The sequence below is a fragment of the Bos javanicus genome, chromosome 2 (assembly GCF_032452875.1).
Source record: "Bos javanicus breed banteng chromosome 2, ARS-OSU_banteng_1.0, whole genome shotgun sequence".
NCBI classification, from domain to species: Eukaryota; Metazoa; Chordata; class Mammalia; order Artiodactyla; family Bovidae; genus Bos; species Bos javanicus.
This window is the reverse complement of record NC_083869.1, coordinates 61969792-61985237: the sequence shown is the minus strand read 5'-3', so window position 1 is coordinate 61985237 and position 15446 is coordinate 61969792. Positions and strand designations below refer to the sequence as shown.

Here is a 15446-nt window from a genome sequence, read left to right as displayed (position 1 = left end):
AAACTATATATACATGAATTGAGTGGATGATGTATATTCTAAATGAAGACTCTGCAAGTGGAAGGACCTCATTCTGCAATCTGAAAGTGCAAAACTGAAGGGTGGTAACAACGGAGAGAGGCAGTACTAAAATTATTCTAAAGCAGAATACTAAATTTGTTCTTGTTGTTTAGTCACTAAGTTGTCTACAACTCTTCTGCAATCCCACGGACTAAGTAGCCCACCAGGCTCCTCTGTCTATGGGATTTTCCAGGCAAGAATACTGAAGTAAATTGCCATTTCCTTCTTCAGTGGATCTTCCTAATCCAGGGATCAAATCCACATCTCCTGTACTGGTAGGCAGATTCTTTACCACTGAGCCACCAGGGAAGCTCCAGAAAACCAAACTGGTGATATTTAAAGTCAGGAGACTAAATGGGATCACCTAGGAAGAAGAGAGCTACTGACAGAAAGCCCTGGAGCGCTCCAACAATAAGAGGTCACAAAAGGGAGAAAGATCCAGCAAAGGAAACTGAGAAGGATCCAGTAATATAAAAAGATACAAGAAGAATGTAGTGACCTTGAGGCCAAGTTAAGAAACTGTTTTGGGACGGCGCTAATGAACAACTATGACAAATGCTGCTGACAAGTCTAGTGAAATTCGGTCTAAGAATTGATCATTTGATTTGGGAAGAGATCATTCACAGCCCTGACAAGAGCAACTTTGATAGAACAGTAGGGAACAAAAGCCTCACCTGAAAGGGTTCAGGAGACAATGGAAAGAGAAGAAGGGCAGAGACTGAGTAGAGATTACTGTCTAAAGGAATTATTCTGTACGGGGAACACATAAATATGGTAGTACTACTGCTCAAAAGAAAAGTAGGGAATAGAGAAGATATTTTAAAAAGACAAAATACTATACATAACCCAATCACTGACTCTATGAGCGTAACATCTGTGGATCAGACACTTGGCAATCAAGTTAAGACAACAAATAAAAATGGTCAAGTAGCTATGCATGAAGACGGTAACAGAAGAAGTAGAAGATGGTAACAGAAGAAGTAGAAAAGAATGGGGTTCTCCTGCAAAAACTGTAAAAAAAAAAAAAAAAAGGAAGGAATTTTTTTCATGCCTACAACCTTGGGAACCACTCTTATTCTGAAAGCAAAGGGAAGGAACTAAAAATATTTATGGAGGTAGAGAACAAGGTTCAGGGACTAAGAAGTCCAGGGGATACACATTTCAAAACAGGGTAAATGGGTTAACAGTGTCAAATGCTGCAAAGGATGACTAAAAGGACACCATACTAAGCTCATATGTAAGCTCACTTGCAGTTCTCATTTGTTGAGAGGATTGTGGATAGTTTAAAAAAAAAAAAAAGGGAGGCAACAGATACAGAGTAATCAGAAAGGAATTTTGGTAGCAAAAAACAAGAGAAAAACTAAAAATAGGGAAGTAGCCATATAACATGTTGAAAACCCGAACAATGGGCACGGAGTCAACACTGAGAAGGAAAACAATAAACATGACTGATGGAGACCATAATATAAAAAGTGAAAATATAGCTAATCCAATTTCTCACTTCATAGAAATTTTATATCATATCTGAATGAAACTAAAGCCTAAACTTCATTTGTAAATGAAGGACTGTCCATTATCACATTATTACACAGAATTACATTATATCTATGGAAATATAAACAGTTTTTTTCTCCCACTGGGAAATAGCAAATACAATCCATATTATAGGGACTTTAACCTACAGCTAGAATGAAAACCTTCATTAAAGAATATGCATTTTATTTGTCAAACCTGGTTTGGTATGCCAATAGCTATACAATTTTATCTGAATTTAACAAGCAGTTCAGTTTTCCGTTTTCATAAAAAAAAAATAACATTTCTTTGTTCCAAATTCATTGTTAATTGCTTGAATCATAGCTTATCCAGCATGGCTGCAGACATCAAAAAAGCAACTTTCCATTTCACTGAGTTGTTTCCAAAACCTTGAGGCTCCTTACATTAATCACCACTTACAGTATCAAGACATATATATTCTGGTATTTGCAGCAGCCATATCTATGGATGTACATGTTCAGTGTTAGCTATTTTAAACCCCAATTCAAATACAGGTAGAAAAGAGAAAACTGAACAGCATTATACTTTCCTAACAATCACTCTACATACCAGCTAAATTTCTCTTCTAAGACTCATAGAACAAAATAATGTGTGTTTAAGTGGAAGCTTTTCTCCAATTTCCTTATATTAAAAAAAAACAAAATACCTTTTCAATAATTAACACCCATATCTCTTTTGAATAAATCATGTCAAAAGAAAATAGAAAAACTCTCCAAGAGAATATTTTGATGACATTCAGAACTTAATGCTCTAATTCTGTATGAAAAACCTAGTTGAAAAGCAGAGACATTACCTTGCTGACAAAGGTCCATTGAGTCAAAGCTACAGTTTTTCCAGTAGTCATGGATGGATATGAGTTCAACCATAAAGAAGGCTGAGCACTGAAGAACTGAGGCTTTAGAACTGTAGTGCTAGAGAAGACTCTTGAGAGTCACTTGGACAGCAAGGAGATCAAACCAGGCAATCCTGAGGGAAATCAATCCTGAATATTCCTTGGAAGGACTGATGCTGAAGCTGAAGTTCCAATACTTGGCCACCCGACTGATGCTGGGAAAAATTGAAGGCAGGAGGAGAATGGGACGACAGAGGATGATATGGTTGGATGGTATCACTGACTCAATGGACATGAGTTTAAGCCAACTCAAGGAGACATAGAAGGACAGGGAAGCCTGGTGAGCTGCAGTTCATAGGGCTGCAAAGAGTCAGACACAACTCAGTGACCAAACAACAAATTCTGTTTTGAATCAGAAGTACAGAATTCAGGACTCAGTACATGAAAACAGAATCTGCTTAATCAATTACCATGCATGCTGTGACCTCAGATGTGGGCTATTATCCCAGGAAGAATACTGACTTTTTGGATATTCATATGAAACCGTCCATAACAATTTAATATGGTTAATATACTACCATATCACCCTTTAGTATGGTATATTTGACCAATGCTAACTTAATGTTAGTCAACAAAGGTCTGTACAGTCAAAGCTATGGTTTTTCCAGTAGTCATGTACAGATGTGAGAGTTGTACCATAAAGATGGCTGAGACTAAAGAATTGATGCTTTCGAATTGTGGTGCTGGAGAAGACTCTTGAGAGTCCCTTGGATAGCAAGGAGTTCAAACCAGTCAATCCTAAAACCAGGTTAATCCTAACCCTGAATATTCATTGGAAGGACTGATGCTCAAGCTCCAGTACTCTGGTCACCTGACGGGAAGAGCCAATTCATTAGAAAAGACTCTGATGTTGGGAAAGATTGAAGGCAGGAGAAGAAGGGGCAACAGAGGATGAGATGGCTGGATGATATCACTGACTCAATGGACATGAGTTTGAGCAAACTCTGGGAGATAGTGAAAGACAGGGAAACCTGGTGCACTACAGTCCATGGGGTGGCAAAGAGTTGGACATGACTTAGCAACGGAACAACAACTTAATGTTACTTTAATAAACCCACCCACTATTCCCTATAGACTAAGCCACAGGGCCAGGAGTTCAGAGAAGCAAGTCACAACAATTTTTCTAGCTAGAGCCGTATCTTAAAATCCCTTTCCCCATAACTATCAAAGTTCAACATGATAAAATGGCCTGTGTTTTATTTGTTTACTTTTAATATTATTTACTTGGGGATACATTATATCCACATGCTTTAAGAGGTACAAAAATAGAAAATCTTTCTCCAATCGCTATTCCTCAAGGGTGTTCCAGACATTGGCTGTAACCAATTTCTTGTGTAGTTTTCTGGAAACAGGCTCTGTGAATACAAGTTAATATACGTGTGTGCATATGAATACAGTATGTACGTATGTGTGTGTGTGTGTGTGTATAGATATGTATGTGTGTCACAACTAATAACTTAAGATCTACACCTTTCCTAATCTTATGTAAAATCCCTAAAGTCCACAATATAATACTGTAACATGATATTAACATGCAACATAAAAGAGAAAGGCGGGGGTGGGGGGCGGAATTGAGGTTGAAAATTAGAAAAAAAAAAATTTCTTGCTTTGACAAATGGTAAATATATGTGGTCAGGAAACCCTCTGCTTCAGCTCTCAACTAGCTTGGTTTTTCATACTGTCTGCAGTAGAACAACATTTTCTGGAAAAGATCTCCTGGGCCTCCCAGCCACTCCTGATTCTCCTACTAGCTTTCATCTCTGCCCCATTTCCTGGTGCCTCCTCTGCTACTCCACTTCTTCTGTGTTCAATCTTCAGTCACATTCTCCTTGTGCTCCTCTTAAATTCCTAAAGCTGTCATTCACCCTCATAGTTTTAAGTACCACACATACACAAGTCCTAAATCTGCACCTAAGGCTTTTACAATATACTCCAGATAGATGCATATTTAAAACCGCTTTTTGGAACTTTTCCCTGAATATCCTGAAGTTATTATGGCATAGGATACATGTTTATATTTGAAACTGAAGCTAATTAAGCACTTGATTAAAACAAAAACAATCAAACCTCTAAAGGGATTATTTAAACAATGGATTTGAGTCTGTGACTCTTACCCTTGGGTTAGAAATTTCTGTTAAAAACAAAAGCTACAAAACAGAAGCATTTATTTTGTTTGTGAATCAAATTGGTCTGCCTCATAACTGTAAAAGCTTAAAGCAATGCTCTTATTTGCAAGCATATAGTTAAACATATCTTAGACCTCTATCGCCAGTTTCTTAAGTCTCATCTGTTTTATGAAATGACTAAGCCAAGTTTGATATCAAACCAGTTAATCCTAAAGGAAATCAACTCTGAAAATTCACTGGAAGGACTGATTCTGAAGTTGAAGCTCTAATACTTTGGCCACCTGATGTGAAGAGCTGACTCACTGGAAAAGACCCTGCAGCGGGTGAGAGAAGATGAGATGATTGGATGGCATCACAGACCCAATGGACATGAGTTTGAGAAAACTCTGGGAGATAGTGACAGACAGGGAAGTCATGAGTGCTGCAGTCCATGGGGTTGCAAAGAGTCCAACATGACTTAGTGACTGAACAACAAGTCAAGTAAGCTATGCTGGGATAAAATGAGATAATACATTGTAAATAAAAAGATACCATAAGAACTTTAGTGTTGTTATGATGGTGATAATAAGTTCTGTTCAATAAACTCCAAATAACTATGTTCACTGTCAAAAAGTAAGTACTGGCAGTGAACAAAGGGAAGATACAAAGGACAATGGGCTTCCCTGGTGGCTCAGTGGCAAAAAATAAGCCTGCCAATACAAGAGACGTGGGTCCCATTCCTGGGTCAGGAAGATCCCCTGGAGAAGGAAGTGGCAAACCACACTAGTATTCTTGCTTTGAAAATTCCACAGACAGTGGAGCCTGGTGGGCTAAGTCTGCTGCTGCTGCTAAGTCACTTCAGTTGTGTCTGACTCTGTGCGACCCCATAGACGGCAGCCCACCAGGCTCCACTGTCCCTGGGTTGCTAAGTCTATGCTAAGTCAAAAGTGTAGGACATAACTTAGTGACTAGACAACAGAGGGCAGTGGCTTCCAATTTAGCCATTAAAAATGGAAGGAAATGTGACGACTTTAAAAACTGGTTTTATAAACCCTGTTTTCATGAGGATGCAAGGAAAGAAACAAGTCAAAATGGCTTAACCACTAAAGAGAATTAATATATCACATAATATATAATGAGAAATCCAGGGTGGGATGATTTCCAGGTGTAGTCTACTCATGTCATCGTTCTGCTGGTTCATCCTAAGTAGCTCCAGAGAACATAGCCTTACCCACCATGTTCAGAGACACATGGAAGGTACATCCAAAGAATTCTAGGCTCTGTTGACAGGGAAGGAGAGGAGAAAGATTTTACATGAAGCAACCCATATCTGCTGTACATGTTATGACTTTGAAAAACAGACTAAGATAACATTTAGTGATTTCTTTTGTGTCAGTTCTTTTTACCCATTATGAAACACCAATCACACACAGGAAGGACATAAAAGTCTGGTAATAATTTCAAGGTACATAAGAGATGTGGGGGAGTATAAATAAATCTGTGTGTATACCAACAACCCAATGAAGTTTCAAAAAGAATTGCTCTTCCTGTTCATGAGTTTTTTAAAAATTAAACTAACCCCTAGTGCGTGATAATATCTTCAAAATATTATGCTTCATTAGTCTGACTTCATTAGCACAAAATTACCCTGTAACTTTCAAGAATAAAGAGCAAAACAGTAAATAGTGTCTGCATCCTCCTAGGGTTTAAAAAAATGGTGTATCTAAGCTATTTTGAGAGAATTATTATTGTTTTCAGGGTGTATAATAATTTCCCCTGGGCCATTATATCACATGTTAGTTTTCACACAATTATTTGTAACTATTTATACAACTGCAGGTCAAAAAAAGGTGAATATTCCTGCAATAATTAGTGGGAGAATTTTAAGGGATTAGACAATAACATTCATTAGAATATTTTGGAGTTAAAGACAAAAATATAGTTTATATAAAAAGCAAATAAGAAGTAATTCAGGTCTGCCTGATCTAGTCTAAAGTGACTTTGTGTGCTTAGTCACTCAGCTGTATCCAACTGTTTGCGACTCCATGGACTGTAGCCCGTCAGGCTCCTCTGTCCATGAGATTCTCCAGGCAAGGATACTTAACTGGAGTAGGTGGCCATTCCCTTACCAGGGATCTTCCCAACCCAGGTCTCCCTCATTGCAGGCAGATTCTTTACCAGCTGAGCCACCAGAGAAGCCCCATTTATAAGTAGTAAAAATGATTTACAGTAATAAAATCACTTAATAAAGACATGTACACCATTGATGGGGAAGCCCCCTTGTGGCTCAGACAGTAAAGATGCTTAAATATTGCTAGGTAGATGGAGAAATAAGTTAAATAGTTTTATTACAAACAGAATTCTCTCAAAACATGGAAATAAAATAATCTTTTGCCTACAAATTCCTTTTAGCCTATATTTTGGATTTATTGAATTATATATTAATAAAGCCTGAGCACTTTTATTACTGTCTCAAGCTTGTGGAGCTGTGAGGCTGAATTAGTGGAGTGAGTGAGTGAGTGAAGTTGCTCAGTCATGTCCGACTCTTTGTGACCCCATGGACTGTAACCCACCAGGCTCCTCCATCCATGGGATTCTCCAGGCAAGAATACTGGAATGGATTGCCATTTCCTTCTCCATGGGATCTTCCCAACCCAGGGATCAAACCCAGGTCTCCCGCATTACAGGCAGATGCTTTAACCTCTGAGCCACCAGGAAAGCACATATTAAATTAGTGGAAGCACATATTAAAAATTATTTTAAATTTCAATAACCACCAAGCACATGATATTCACTAATATTGATTTGGTCATTCACCAGATATACCTTTGAGCACCAGGCATAGTGCTAGGCCTTTTATCTGAGCAAGATGCAAATATATTAGCAATAAGTGTACTTGAAGTCCTTTCAAGGCCAAGATTAAGGCCAAAGACAGGAGTAGTCACTTCTATCTAAGTGTGCAATGAAAGTTACATTCAAAAGCATATGACGAAGCATTAAAATATTGACTGGGTTCAGAATGAATGCCTCAAGCAGGGCCTCATATTTGAGTAATCATCAAACTTATTTCAAAGGAAAATATTCTCCCAAAACCTTATTATTAATTAAAAAAAATGTCAAATAAGTACAAACCCAAAACTAGGAACAAACTCCTTATACTTACAGATTTTAGAAAATATTTTAAAAATGAGAACACGTTTACGAAATGAGGAATAAACCACAAAATAAAAACAATTCAATTTAACAATATTAATTTGATAGATGGTATCATTTTGCAGAAATAAAATTGATGCCTTGGGATTTTATGGTAAAAAGAAATAGACTTCCGTCTACTTAATATTTAAGCTGTGTCATATCCTGTATTTACTTCTGTAATGAGAGGGAATTCACAACAGCCACACAAATAAAATGCCACAAAGTAATGACCAAAATAGATAGGACTATTTTCCCCATTACTTTGCCTCTCCTGCTACTTACCAGGAAGCTTGGAGTTAGTAGCGCCTGCTAGAGCAGCAGCCAAGATGTCAAAGCCACACCTCTACAATCTTTTCATTCTTTCTTCCTAGTAGGCCATAAGATGGCTGCTACAGTTCCAAGTTTGGCATCCTTGTTTGATGCAGGAAGAAAAGAAAAGGACAAAAGGGTACATCCCAACTGAGTTGACCCTATTTTAACAAGTTTTCCCAGAATCACTATCCAGAAACTTCTACTAAGGTTTCATTGGCCACATTGTGTCACAGAACCACTCCTAGTTGAAATGGAGCTTAGAAAAGAGGAGTTTTGGCTGGGCATTTAGATTCCACCCCCCAGGGTTGAGTCAGTGAGGGTAAAGGGAAGAGGGATTTGGGGAAAGTAACATCATTGTTGTTGTTGTTCAGTCACTCAGTCATGTCCCACTCTTTTTGACCCCAAGGACTGCAACACACCAGGCTTCCCTGTCCTTCACTATTTCTAAGAGTTTGCAAAAACTCATGTCCATTGAATTGGTGATGCCATCCAACAGGCTCCTCCATCCCTTTCTCCTGCCCTCAATCTTTCCCAGCATCAGGGTCTTTTCTAATGAGTTGGCTCTCTGCATCATGTGGCCAAAGAATTGGAGCTTCCTCTTCAGAATCAATGCTTCCAAAGAATAGTCAAAATTGATTTCATTTAGGATTGACTATTTTGATCACCTTGCAGTCCAAGGGACTCTCCAACACCACAGTTCAAAAACATCAGGTCTTTGGCATTCAGCCTTCTTTCTGGTCTAACTCTCATATCCATACATGGCTACTAGAAAAACCATAGCTTTGATTAGATGGACCTTTGTCGGCAAAATGATGTCTCTATTTTTTAATCTGCTATCTAGGTTTGTCATGGTATTTCTTTCAAGGAGCAAGCATCTTTTAATTTCATGGTGGTAGTCACCATCTGCAGTGATTTTGGAGATTAAGAAAATGAAGTCTGTCACTGTTTCCATTGTTTCCCCATCTATTTGCCATGAAGTGATGGGACTGGATGCTATGATCTTTGTTTTTTGAATGTTGAGTGTTAAGCCAACATTTGCACTCTCCTCTTTCACTTTCATAAAGAGGCTCTTCAGTTCCTCTTCACATTCTGCCATAAGGATGGGACTGTCTACATATCCAGGGTTATTGATATTTCACCCTGCAATCTTGATTCCAGCTTGTGCTTCATCCAGCCCCGCATTTCTAATGATGTTCAGTTCAGTTGCTCAGTCGTGTCTGACTCTCTGCAACCCGGTGGACTACAGCACTCTAGGCTTCCCTGTCCATCACCAACTCCTGGAATTTACTCAAACTCATGTCCATTGAGTCAGTGATGCCATCCAACCATCTCATCTTCTGTTGTCCCTTCTCCTCCTGTCTTCAATCTTTCCCAGCATCACGGTCTTTTCAAATAAGTCAGTTCTTCGCATCAGGTGGCCAAAGTATTGGAATTTCAGCTTCAGCATCAGTTCTTCCAAAGAATATTCAGGATTGATTTCCTTTAGGATGGACTGGTTGGATCTCCTGGCAGTCCAAGGGACTCTCAAGACAGTACACTTCTCCAATATCACAGTTCAAAAGCATCAATTCTTTGGCATTCAGCTTTCTTTATAGTCCAACTCTCACATCCATACATGATTGTTTGAAAAACCATAGTTTTGACTAGATATATCACTTCATGGCAAATAGATGGGGAAACAGTGGAAACAGTGGCTGACTTTATTTTGGGGGGCTCCAAAATCACTGCAGATGGTGACTGCAGCCATGAAATTAAAAGACGCTTACTCCTTGGAAGGAAAGTTATGACCAACCTAGACAGCATTTTAAAAAGCAGAGGCATTATTTTGTCAACAAAGGTTTGTCTAGTCAAGGCTATGGTTTTTCCAGTGGTCATGTATGGATGTGAGAGTTCAACTATAAAGAAAGCTGAGTGCCAAAGAATTGATGCTTTTGAACTGTGGTGTTGAAGAAGACACTTGAGAGTCCCTCGGACTGCAAGGAGATCCAACCAGTCCATCCTAAAGGAGATCAGTCCTGGGCGTTCATTACTGGGACTGATTTTGAAGGTGAAACTCTGATACTTTGGCCACCTGATGTGAAGAACTAACTCATTTGAAAAGACCCCGAAGCTGGGAAATATTGAGGGCAGGAGGAGAAGGGGACGACAGAGGATTAGATGGTTGGATGGCATCACCGACTCAATGGAAATGGGTTTGGGTGGACTCTGGGAGTTGGTGATGGACAGGGAGGCCTGACATGGTACAGTTCATGGGGTCGCAGAGTCGGACACGGCTGAGTGACTGAACTAAACTTAACCTTTGTTGGCAATGCAGTGTCTCTGCTTTTTACTATGCTGTCTAGGTTGGTCATAGCTTTTCTTCCAACCAGCAAGTGTTTTTTAATTTCATGGCTGCAGTCACCATCTGCAGTGATTTTGGAGTCCAAAACAAAGTCTGACACTGTTTCCACTGTTTCCCCATCTATTTCCCATGAAGTGATGGGACCAGATGTCATGATCTTCATTTTTTGAATGTTGAGTTTTAAGCCAACTTTTTCACTCTCCTCTTTCACTTTCATCAAGAAGCCTTTTAGTTCCTCTTCACTTTCTGCCATCAGGGTGGTGTCATCTGCATATCTGAGGTTATTAATATTTCTCTCGGCAATCTTGATTCCAGCTTGTGCTTCTTCCAGCCCACCATTTCTCATGATATACTCTGCATAGAAGTTAAATAAGCAGGGTGACAATATACAGCCTTGACGTACTCCTTTCCTATTTGGAACCAGTCTGTTGTTCCACGTCCAGTTCCAACTGTTGCTTCCTGACCTGCATACAGGTTTCTCAAGAGGCAGGTCAGGTGGTCTGGTATTCCCATCTCTTAAAGAATTTTCCACAGTTTGTTGTGATCCACACAGTCAAAGGCTTTGGCATAGTCAATAAAGCAGAAATAAATGTTTTTCTGGAACTCTCGTTTTTTTGATGATCCAACGGATGTCGGCAATTTGATCTCTGGTTCCTCTGCCTTTTCTAAAACCAGCTTGAACATCTGGAAGTTCTCGGTTCACATATTCTTGAAGCCTGGCTTGGAGAATTTTGAGCGTTACTTTACCAACGTGTGAGATGACAGCAATTGTGCAGTAGTTTGAGCATTCTTTGGCATTGCCTTTCTTTGGGATTGGAATGAAAACTAACCTTTTTCCAGTCCTGTAGCCACTGCTGAGTATTCCAAATTGCTGGCATATTGAGTGCAGCATGTCAACAGCATCATCTGTTAGGATCTGAAATAGCTCAACTGGAATTCGATCACCTCCACTAGCTTTGTTTGTAGTGATGCTTCTTAAGGCCCACTTGACTTCACATTCCAGGATGTCTGGCTCTGGGTGAGTGATCATTCCATCGTGATTACCTGGGTCGTGAAGATCTTTTTGTATAGTTCTTCTGTGTATTCTTGCCACCTCTTCTTAATATTTTCTGCTTCTGTTAGTTCCATACCATTTCTCCCCTTTATTGTACCCATCTTTGCATGAAATGTTACCTTGATATCTTTAATTTTTTTGAAGAGATCTGTAGTCTTTCCCATTCTAATGTTTTGCTCTATTTATTTGCACTGATCACCGAGGAAGGCTTTCTTATCATACCCAGGGTTTCTCATGATGTATTCTGCATATAAGTTAAGTAAGCAGGGTGACAATATACAGCCTTGACATACTCCTTTCCCAATTTGGAACCAGTCCATTGTTCTATGTCAGGTTCTAACTGTTGCATCTTGACCAGAATACAGATTTCTCAGGAGGCAGGTAAGGTGACCTGGTCTTCTCATCTCTTTAAGAATTTCCCACAGTTTGTTGTGACCCACACAGTCAAAGGCTTTAGCGTAGTCAAAGAAGCAGATGTTTTTCTGGAATTCTCTTGCTTTTTCTAGGATCCAATGGATGTTGGCAATTTGATCTCCTTTTGTAAATCCATCTTGAACATCTGGAAGTTCTCGGTTCACATACCACTGAAGTCTAGCTTGGAGAATATCATGGTCTACCACAAATTCCAAGGCTAAGTTTAAGAAGTGATTTGGAAACAATGTAGACACCTCTATCACATAAAGATCAAGTTTTCTCCAAGGTGTTACAGAAATCTATATCAAACAGATATATAACTATGCCTGTAATTCAGAGGAGAGAGTCTTCATCATAAGGACTATTATAATTACCAATATGTTAAAGTTTGGAAGCTAAAACAAAGCAATCAGTTCCATCACAAGTATAATGTTCTACATTGCATGTACCCCTATGTGCCAGGTGATAGCTCAATTAGTCCCTTTTTCTCTATTCTATCTTTCTTAAAAACAGTAAAATCCTTTCTTCATTCAGCATTGCAATAAGATCCATTTTGTATAGGTGTATGGGGGAGGAGAGATGCCTCATACAATCCTAAATGCAACTGGGAGCACCAAATATACACATCTGATTTTAAAGCAATTATTCAGATAATCCAGAATATTCTTATAGTACTGTTCTTTGGATTATATGCTACTAGAAAACTCAGCACCTAAAGAGAATTCTAAAAAGAAAATAATAGAAAATAAAAAAAAAAAAGAGAATTCTCACTCCCTTAAAAGAAGATTTTGCACATTAGTCTTCATCAGTCAAACCGAGCCTATCAATTTTTTTAAATAAAGTTTTATTGGAACACAGTCCTGTTCATTCATATAAATAGTATTAAATGGCTGCTCTTGTGCAACAAAAACAGAAATGAGTACTAGAGACTGTATGACACACAAACTCTAAAATATTTATTCTCTGGCCCTTTAAAGAAAAAGTTTGCAAATCTCTATCTTAGAATGCAACTGTGGTGACCTGAAGGTAATTTCTGGTACAGAGTCAATGGATTATGATTTTGGCTTGATACTTAAATCTTTCTATTAAGACTGGATGAAGAAAAAAAGAAATGTGGATTTATCAGAAGAGTGAACACACAGAGTGCATGCCAATAGATGTAATTTTATAAGTTAATTACAGAACACTGTGCTTGAGTATATAAACAGAATTGTTATAAATTCATAATTGAAGAATACAAAATAATTGTTGAAAAATAAATAAGATCCCATAGATAGAAAGAGCTACAATGTTATGGAGATAGCCAGTTAGAGAAAAGTTATCTCAAACTGATAGAATCTTACAGTTTACTCCCTCTGACTAAATACTGAGATCTTTCTCTTTCAAAAGCATATTGTCAACATTCTTTACAAATAACACTCAATTATAAGTGAACAAAGAATATTAAGCAATGATTTATATCTTGACATCATAATCTTATGACTTAAAATATCTAAAAAAAATCTTCTAATTTTGTATGCTTTTAAGAGCATATTGAAAGACTATAAAAGGCAATCTAGAAATTGAGGTGAGATACTCAACTAAAATTCATGTGTCTTCCTTTAATTCCTTCCTACTCCATAAACTTTGAATCTGTGGTCTTATTTCTCACAACAGGGTACATATTTTTAAAATCTGTGAATTTCAGTTGATGGCATACTTAATATGTCATCTGTTGAATGAACACTTAAAGATCTAATGCTATCTGAGGTTGCTGTTTAAAAATACCATATTACTTTTCTTTCTTCCAGGTTTTTGAGGTATGACTTGCAAGTAAAAAAATGCATATGTTTAAGATATACAGTATGATATTTTAATATATGTATGAAGTGTGAAAGTGAAAGTCGCTCAGTCGTGTCTGACTCTTTGTCACCTCATGGACTATACAGTCAATGGAATTCTCCAGGCCAGAATACTGGAGAGGGTACCCTTCCCTTCTCCAGGGGATCTTCCCAACCCAGGGATGGAATCCAGGTCTCCTGCATTGCGGGCGGGTTCTTTACCAACTGAGCTATGAGGGAAGCCTCATTATATGTAAAACATCACAATCAAGTTAATTAACATAATCATCACCTCCCACAGTTACCATTTTTTGTGTGTATGTGGTGAGAACACTTGAGATCTACTCTCATAACAAACTGCATGTATTTATTAACTATAGTCACCATGCTGTAAATGAGGTATCCAGAACCTATTTATCTTATAACTACAGTTTGTACCCTTGGACCAATATCTCCCCTTCCTCCCACTCCCTAGCTCTTGCTAACCACCATTTTATTCTCTTTTATTATGAACTGGACTTTTGCTTTTTTAGATTCCACATATAAGTTAACCATGTAGTATTTGTCCTTTTGTGTCTAGCCTACAATACCTACCATGTGGGAGACCTGGGTTCAATCCCTGGGTCGGGAAGATCTCCTGGAGAAGAAAATGGCAACCCACTCCAGTATTCTTGCCTGGAAAACCCCATGGATGGTGGAACCTGTTAGGCTACAGTCCATGTGGTTGCAAAGAGTCGGACACGACTGAGCGACTTCACTTTCACTTTATCTTATTTAGGATAATGCCCTTCATATCTATGTTGTCATAAATTAAAAGACTACCTTCATTTTTAAAGCTGAATAATACTCCATTATATATAGAAATAATATTTTCTTTATTTACTCATCCATCAATAGATATCTTATTTTAGTTACTGTGAATACTGCTACAATAAAGATGGAAGTGCAAATATCTCTACCAGACAGTGATTTCATTTTCTTTGGATATATATACCCAGAAATGACACAGCCTGATCATATGGTAATTTTATGTTTTCTTTCTTTTTTTTTTTTTTTTTTGGTAGTTCTATTTTTAATTTTTTGAGGAACCTCCATACAATTTCCCATAACGGGTATATCAATTTACATCGCCACTAATGGCACACAAAGACTCACTTTTTCTCCATATCCTTACCAGTATTTGTTATCTTTTGACATTTTGATAATAACAGTTCTAACAGGTATGAGGTGATATCTCATTGTGATTTTTATTTGTATTTCCTTGCAAATTAGTGAAGTTAAGCACCTTTTCATACACCTGTTGGCTACTTGTATGTCTTCTTTGGAAAAATGTCTATTCAAGAGCTTTGCCATTTTTAGATCATATTATTTTTTTTTTGCTTTGGTGTTTTTTTTTTTGCTATTGATTTTTATGTGTTCCTTATATATTTTGGATATTAACCCCTTAATGGATATATGGTTTGCAAATATTTTCTTCCATTTCATAGGTTGCCTTTTCATTTTGTTAATGATTTCCTTTGCTGTGCAGAACACTTTTTAGTCTGATGTAATTCCACCTACTTACTTTTTGCTTTTGTTGTTAAACTGAAACAACTCATTACCTTGACCAATATCCAGAAGCTTACCCACACGTTTTCTTTCAAGAGTGTTGCAGTTTCAGACCTTATGCTTAAGTCTTTAATACATTTCCAGTTGATTT

General features: G+C 37.9%; 1 protein-coding gene across 3 annotated transcripts in view; it reads right to left on the bottom strand.

Moving 5' to 3' along the window:
- ZRANB3 (zinc finger RANBP2-type containing 3) overlaps positions 1–15446 on the bottom strand; it is a 305694-nt gene that overhangs the window by 192539 nt on the left and 97709 nt on the right. The window contains exon 1 of one of the 3 annotated variants that reach the window (XM_061439311.1): positions 2408–2890. The exons of the other annotated variants lie outside the window; for them this stretch is intronic. The gene's annotated coding sequence lies outside the window, so the exon portion shown is untranslated. Of the gene's footprint in view, positions 1–2407; positions 2891–15446 lie in introns of those variants that run through there. 3 annotated transcript variants of the gene reach the window in all.